The following is an 8,769-nucleotide window of genomic DNA, read 5'->3' on the forward strand; positions in this document are numbered from 1 at the left end:
CCTCCCTCCTCCTTCGGTCCAGGGAACCAGGCCAGAGCCTGTCGGCCTCCTCGCCGTCGTTCACCTTCGCCTCGAGATGCCGGAGAGCGCTGCCGTGCCTCCTGCCATGGCCTCCTCCTCGCCTCGAAGCCCCGCGCCCTGGGCTTCTTCCTCGCACTCGATGCCATGGCTGCCTTTGTGCGAGTCCCACCCGCGTCTCGCCCCGCCTCCATTTGGCTCCCTCGCCGGAGGCCACCGCCGCGGCCCTGCCGGACATCGGCGACCCGGAGCGCGACGTCTCCGACCCCACCTCCTGCTGTGGGCCAGTTGCTGCCGGCGTCCACCTCCTCGGCCTTCCATCTTCCCCGCGGCGCCATCGCCTCCGATCTGGCGACCTGCGCCCAGGACGGCCCTCCTTTGCCCGGATCCCGCCGGACCAGCTTCCCGTGACCTCCTCTGCCTTCGATCCGGCCGCTCACCACTGCCTTCCCCCACTGCTCTAAGACACCAGGTCGGTCGCCCGCTTGCGCCGTCGTTCTGCTTCGCTGGAGCAGACGACCAGCGCCGCCCTCCATGCCCATCATGCCGTGCTCGTTGCATGCCATACCGCCCCGTGGATTTTGTCAGAGTTCCACTACGACCCGTGAACGCCTTGTGGATTCACCAAGTACATCTACCGCCGTTTTCGGAATCACCAAGAACGCCAAGTTCCCCTCCAAACGTGAACGACTACACCCGGTGATGGGACGAGTACCCCGACAACGTGTACCATTATGCCCAAGTTCCATTACTGAAGGCCACGAGTACAACTACGTCCACATTGCGTCGGGTACGACTACCGTCGCTTGGGTGCGACGAAACACCAAGTACCACGACGACCATTGACATGTACCCCTACACCGCACCGTAACGCCGAGTACCTCGCCGTGACCCCGAACATCTACGGGAACTTGTGCGACTATAAACGTGAACAACTACCGTCGTCGTGGATCCGACAAGTTTGCAAGTGCAACAACTTCCTCTACGACCGTCCCGAGAACGTCTACTTCCCCTTCATTGTGGGCCAACCCGGAGCGCGACGTCTTCGACCCCACCTCCTGCTGTGGGCCAGTTGCTGCCGGCGTCCACCTCCTCGGCCTTCCATCTTCCCCGCGGCGCCATCGCCTCCCGATCTGGCGACCTGCGCCCAGGACGGCCCTCCTTCGCCTGGATCCCGCCGGACCAGCTTCCTGTGACCTCCTCTGCCTTCGATCCGGCCGCTCACCACTGCCTTCCCCCACTGCTCTAAGACACCAGGTCGGTCGCCCGCTCGCGCCGTCGTTCTGCTTCGCTGGAGCAGAGGACCAGCGCCACCCTCCATGCCCATCATGCCATGCTCGTTGCATGCCAAGACTGCCTCGTGGATTTTGTCAGAGTTCCACTACGACCCGTGCACGCCTTGTGGATTCACCAAGTACATCTACCGCCATCTTCGGAATCACTAGGAACGCCAAGTTCCCCTCCGAACGTGAACGACTACACCCGGTGATGGGACGAGTACCCCGACAACGTGTACCACTATGCCCAAGTTCCATTACCGAAGGCCGCGAGTACAACTACGTCCACATTGCGTCGGGTACGACTACCGTCGCTTGGGTGCGACGAAACACCAAGTACCACGACGACCATCGACATGTACCCCTACACCGCACCGTAACGCCGAGTACCTCACCGTGACCCCGAACATCTACGGGAACTTGTGCGACTATGAACGTGAACAACTACCGTCGTCGTGGATCCGACAAGTTTGCAAGTGCAACTACTTCCTCTAGGACCGTCCCAAGAATGTCTACTTCCCCTTCATTGCACCGAACTCGACTCGCTACAAAAATGCACCCTTGAAAGGTATATCCGCCGGAACGATGCTGTGGACCGTATGCATGTGACGTGTTGTATGAGATGCATGTTTGGATGTTGTATCCGCCCGTGAACGTTAGTTGTTCCCTCATTGACACTGCCGTCGAACCGTGGGAACCCGGTATCCGGGAGCGCCCCACCATCTTTTGCACGCATCCGCACACTTCCCCTTTACATCGGTATCTTAATCGAGTACCGGAACCGGAACATTGCCGTGGCACCGTTACTATTATCGTTGTTGTGGCACCTCCCTTTCGTTTCCGCCACGATGACAAAATGCTTCATAATGCTCTTATCAACATTTTCATTAAAATTGCATAATCTTGAACATGTCCTCCACATCATGATAATAACATTTAAATGTTTAACTTTGGTGTTGCACCAATTTGCTAAATGCATATGGGGTTTTACCGGAACTGTTGTTGTTGTTGTTTTCCGGCCCCATTTAAATTGCTTAGATTGTGTAGTTTACTTTTGCTTCATCTCTTGCCATGTTTAACAACATTTAATATTGTTGGGTACCTAAACGGGAGAGAACTAAATAATTGACGTGGTGTTTCATCAATATGCAACTCGTTGCATGTTGAGCTCCACTTAACTTGTAGAGTTGTTTGTGCACTTTTGCCATGCCATGCTTCATTAAACCAGACATGCATCATACTTGATTGTGCATCGTGCCATGTTCGTGTGGTGGTTGTTTACCATGATTGTTTGCTTCTTTCCGGTGTTGCTTCTTCGGGTTGGTTCCGATAACGTTGTGTTTGTGAGGATCCGTTCGACTACGTCCGTTTTTCTTCTTCGTGGACTTGTTCTTCTTCCTTGCGGGATCTCAGGCAAGATGACCATACCCTCTAAATCACTTCTATCTTTGCTTGCTAGTTGCTCGCTCTATTGCTATGCCTATGCTACGATACCTATCACTTGCTATATCATGCCTCCCATATTGCCATGTCAAGCCTCTAACCCACCTTGTCCTAGCAAACCGTTGTTTGGCTATGTTATCGCTTTGCTCAGCCCCTCTTATAGCGTTGTTAGTTGCAAGTGAAGATTAGAGTTTGTTCCTTGTTGGAACATGATTTACATGTTAGGATATCACAATATCTCTTATTTAATCAACGCATCTATATACTTGGTAAAGGGTGGAAGGCTCGGCCTTATGCCTGGTGTTTTGTTCCACTCTTGCCGCCCTAGTTTCCGTCATACCGGTGTTATGTTCCTTGGTTTTGCGTTCCTTACGCGGTTGGGTTATAATGGGAACCCCTTGACAGTTTGCCTTGAATAAAACTCCTCCAGCAAGGTCCAACCTTGGTTTTACCATTTGCACTAACAACCTATCACCTTCCCTTGGGTTCTGCAGACTCAAGGGTCATCTTTATTTTAACCCCCCGGGCCAGTCCTTCTCGAAGTGTTGGTCCGAAACAGAGCCACTTGCGGCGCCACCTCGAGAAAACTTGAGGGCTGGTTTTAGCTGTACGTAGTGTTCATCTGGTGTTGCCCTGAGAACGAGATATGTGCAGCTCCTATCAGGATGTCGGCACATCGGGCGGTCTTGCTGGTCTTGTTTTACCATTGTCGAATTGTCTTGTAACCGGAATTCCGAGTCTGATCGGGTCTTCCTGGAAGAAGGAATATCCTTCATTGACCGTGAGAGCTTGTGATGGGCTAAGTTGGGACACCCCCGCAGGGTTTTGAACTTTCGAAAGCCGTGCCCGCAGTTATGGACAGATGGGAATTTGTTAATGTCCAGTTGTAGAGAACTCGACACTTAACTTAATTAAAAATGCATCAACCGCGTGTGTAGCTGTGATGGTCTCTTTCCGGCGGAGTCCGGGAAGTGAACACGGTGTTGGAGTTATGCTTGAACGTAAGTAGTTTCAGGATCACTTCTTGATCACTTTTAGTTTGCAACCGTGCTTTGCTCCTCTTCTCGCTCTCATTTGCGTATGTTAGCCACCATATATGCTAGTGCTTGTTGCAGCTCCACCTCACTACCTTTTCCTACCCATAAGCTTAAATAGTCTTGATCGCGAGGGTGTGAGATTGCTGAGTCCCCGTGACTCACAGTTTACTTCCAAAACCAGTTTGTAGGTGCCGATGATACCGTGCAGGTGACACAACCGAGCTCAAGGAGGAGCTTGATGAAGATCGTGTGCATTGAGTTGTTTCGTTTCCAATTGATCAGTAGTGGTGCCCAGTTGGGGCGATCGGGGATCTTTTGCTTTAGGGGTAGTCTTTTTTATTTCGGTTCCGTAGTCGGACCTTGTTTTATCTGGTTGATGTAATGTGATATTCATGTATTGTGTGAAGTGGCGATTGTAAGCCAACTCTGTACCTCTTTCTTATTCGGTACATGGGATGTGTAAAGATTACCCCTCTTGTGACATGCCTACAATGCGGTTATGCCTCTAAGTCGTGCTCCGACACGTGGGAGATATAGCCGCATCATGGGTGTTACATTAGGTGATGTTCTTACTTGAACAAACCTCATACTTATGGTTAACCCTCCCGCAAGCATCCGCAACTACGAGAAAAGTATTAAGAATAAATTCTAACCATAGCATTAAACTTTTGGATCCAATCGGTCCCTTATGGAATCGTGCATAAACTGGGGTTTAAGCTTCTGTCACTCTCGCAACCCATCATCTAATTGTTACTCCACAATGCATTCCCTTAGGCACAAATATGGTGAAGTGTCATGTAGTCGACGTTCACATGACACCACTATGGGAATCACAACATACATACTATCAAAATATCGAACACATATCAAGTTCACATGATTAGTTGCAACATGATTTTTCCCATGACCTCAAGAACAAAAGTAACTACTCGCAAATGATAATTATGCTCAAGATCAGAGGGGTATTAAATAGCATAATGGATCTGAACATATAATCTTCCACCAAATTAACCATATAGTAATCAACTACAAGATGTAATCAACACTACTAGTCACCCACAAGCACCAATCTATAGCTCCGGTAACAAGATTGAACACAAGAGATGAACTAGGGTTTGAGATGAGATGGTGTTGTTGAAGATGTTGATGGAGATTGCCCTCCCCAAGATGGGAGAGTTGTTGGTGATGATGATGACGATGATTTCCCCCTCCGGGAGGAAAGTTCCCCCGGCAGAATCGCTCCGCCGGAGGGCAACATGCTCCTGCCCAAGTTCCGCCTTGAGACAGCGGCGCTCCGTCCCGAAAGTCCTCTCCTTATTTTTTCTAGGTCAAAATGACCTATATACGAGAAGATGGGCACCAGAGGTGGGCCTGGGTGAGCACAACCCACCAGGGCATGCCTGGGCTCCCTGGCATGCCCAGGTAGGTTGTGCCCTCCTGGTGGGCCCCCTTGATAATCCACAAGTATAGGGGATCGCAATAGTTTTCGAGGGTATAGTATTCAACCCGAATTATAGATTCCACACAAGGGGAGCCAAAGAATATTTGAAGGTATTAGCAGCTGAGTTGTCAATTCAACCACACGTGGAGATTAATTATCTACAGCAAGTAATCAATAGCAAAGTAATATGATAGTTTGATAGTGGTGACAACAGCAATAGTAACCGTAACAGTGGTAGCAGTAATTTTGTAGCAAGTGTAACAGTGATGATAGCAGTAGTAACTTAGCAAAAAACAATATAGGATAAATTCGTAGGCATTGGATCAGTGACTTGTTGGATGATATTCATGATGAGACAATTATAACCTAGGCGATACGACACTAGCTCCAGTTCGTCAATATAATGTAGGCATGTATTCCGTAAATAGTCATACGTGCTTATGGAAATAACTTGCATGACATCTTTTGTCCTACCCCCCCCCCATTGCAGCGGGGTCCATATTGGAAACTAAGGGATATTAAGGCCTCCTTTTAATAGAGAACCAGAACAAAGCATTAACACATAGTGAATACATGAACTCCTCAAACCACGGTCATCATCGGGAGTGGTCCCGACTATTGTCACTCCGGGGTTGCCGGATCATAACACGTAGTATGTGACTATAACTTGCAAGATTGGATCTAAAACATGGATATAATGATGATAACATAAACGGTTCAGATCTGAGTTCATGGCACCCGTGCCCAAAGTAATAAGCATTAAGCATAGCAAAGTCATAGCAACATAAATCTAAGAACATAGTGGATACTAGGGATCAAGCCCTAACAAAACTAACTCGATTACATGATGAATCTCATCCAACTCCTCACCGACCAGCGAGCCTACGAAGGAATTACTCACTCCCGGTGGGGAGCATCATGGAATTGGCGACGGAGAAGGGTTGGTGATGATGAAGAACGAAGATCCCCTCTCCGGAGCCCTAAACGGACTCCAGATCTGGCCTCCCGATGAAGAATAGGAGGTGATGGCGGCTCCGTCTCGTGTATCGTGATAATTCTTTCTCCTTGATTTTTTTGGAAAAATATGATTTTATAGCACCGGTTTCAGGGTCTGCGGGGCCACCACGTGGGGACAACCCACCTGGGCGCGCCAGGAGAGGGGGCGTGCCCTGGTGGGTTGTGCCCTCCCAAGTGCCCCTCTCCAGCAGGTCTTGGCTCCAGAATTTCTTATTTATTATATAAAAATTCCTCGCGAAGTTTCGTTCCATTTCGAGAACTTTCATTTCTGCACAAAAACAACACCATGGTAGTTCTGCTGAAAACAACGTCAGTCTGGGGTTAGTTTCATTCAAATCATGCAAATTAGAGTCCAAAACAAGTGGGAAAACGTTAGGAAAAGTAGATACATTGGAGATGTATCACCCCTCCGGTAGTTATTTGCTCCAATAATTCTTAAATATTTCATAAAAAATCCTCGTGAAGTTTTAGCTCATTTGGAGTTGTGCAGAATAGGTAGCCTGACGTAGCTTTTTCAGGTCCAAATTTCCAGCTGCCGGAATTCTCCCTCTTTGTGTATACCTTGCATATTATGAGAGAAAAGGCATTAAAATTACTCCAAAAAGCCTTATTACGTATAAAAACATTATGAATAACAGTAAGAAAACATGATGCAAAATGGACGTATCAACTCCCCCAAGTTTAGACCTCGCTTGTCCTCAAGCGAAAACCGAAATTGAAACACATGTCCACATGCTTTGAGAGAGAGGTGTCGATAAAAACAAAATACGGACATAGAAGCATCATGTTGATTATTATAACAACAACAAAATTAAACATAATACTTTTATCATATACTTCTCATTAATAAGTAACAATTCATCACACAATCGAAGTATGAAGCAAAAATTCCATTAAAAACCAACAAACTATGTTCTCAGTCAACTCTGCAACTGCAATTCATCATCTTTTCAGGAAGGGTCACGTATCGGAGCCTTTAGGCAAGTCCACATACTCAACCATCATATAGTCTTCTATGATTGCTAACACTCACCGCGTACACATGAGCAAAATGTTTCAACCGGACACATAGAAAGATAGGGGCTTATAGTTTCGCCTCCCAATGTATTCACCTCAGGGGTGATGTCAACAATAATAGCTCATGCTATCTATATTCAACTGGACATATGTGCCTAGATCTTTCCTCACCACATGATGCTTGCCAAAGGAGAAACATAAAAGGAATAGAAGGAAAACTTTGACTCTTTGAATAAAAGTAAATACATAAAAGTAAAAGATAGGCCCTTCGCATAAGGAAGCAGAGGTTGTCATGCGCTTATTTGTTTGTATGCTCAACCCCTTAATACAAAAGAACGTCACGTTGCATTGCCCCTTGTGATAGCGACCTTTATTATGTAGTCTGTCACTTTTATTCTTCACCATCACAAGTTCGTGCAACGCTCAATTTTCTCTTACACTAAATGATCTCACACTTTTAGAAGCAATTTTTATTGCCTTTTGCACTGATGACAACTTACTTGAGGGATCTTGCTCAATCCCTAGGTAGGTATGGTGGACACTTGAAAATAAGATTTGGGTTTAAGTGTTTTTGGATGCACAAGTAGTATCTCTACTTAGTGCGGAATTTTTGGCTAGCAAAGATAGGGGGAAAGCACCACATGTTGAAGGATCTATGACAATATGACTTCTATGTCAATATAAACAAACATAAACCATTAAGTTGTCTTCCTTGTCCAACGTCAACCATTTTGGCATATAATATTTTGACGAGGGCTCACAATCACAAAAGATTTCTAGGATAGTATATTTATATGTGAATCTTCTCTTCCCTTGTTAATTCCTTCATGAGTTGCATCATTGAATAATGCTATGTTTGTCAATCTCTAATAAAATTTCCTACTTATACTTTTCCTTATGTGGTGTCATCACCTACCATAGGATTAGTATATGATCTTTTCTTTATTTAATTCCTTTCTTTTATTTATTTCCTTTCTCTTTTTCTTTCTTTATTTCTTTTATTTTATTTTCAACATGAAAGTAAAGAAATAAAAAACTCAAGCTAAACTTTATTATATAACTTGCATATGATTACAAGGATAGATCACTAAGCAAACTCTCAAAGAAGAAATGATCGAACTAAACTTTTATTCATCTAAAGCAAAGGATCGAACTAAAATAAGTAAAGACAAAAAGATAGTGTGATGATACGATACCGGGGCACCTCCCCCAAGCTTGGTGGAAGCCAAGGGGAGTGCCCATACCCGATACTTAGTTCTCTTTTGGTGGTGAAGGAGATGGTAATGATGGTGGTGAAAAGGTGGAGGGTTTGCCCTTCGCTTCATCCAGTTTCTGACGGAGAATAAAACTATCTATTCTCAACTCATCGTTATCCATCTCGAGTTTTATTATCTTCTTGCATAACGCCTCCATGCTTTCATTTTTGAACTGGGGAGGAACCGATTCATCTTCATCTTCTTCAGAGGTCCAGCTATAGTGCCCCTCATCCCCATAGGACTTGGGGTTTGCGACGAGATCA

Source organism: Triticum aestivum, chromosome 1A (genome assembly GCF_018294505.1).
Source record: "Triticum aestivum cultivar Chinese Spring chromosome 1A, IWGSC CS RefSeq v2.1, whole genome shotgun sequence".
NCBI classification, from domain to species: domain Eukaryota; kingdom Viridiplantae; phylum Streptophyta; class Magnoliopsida; order Poales; family Poaceae; genus Triticum; species Triticum aestivum.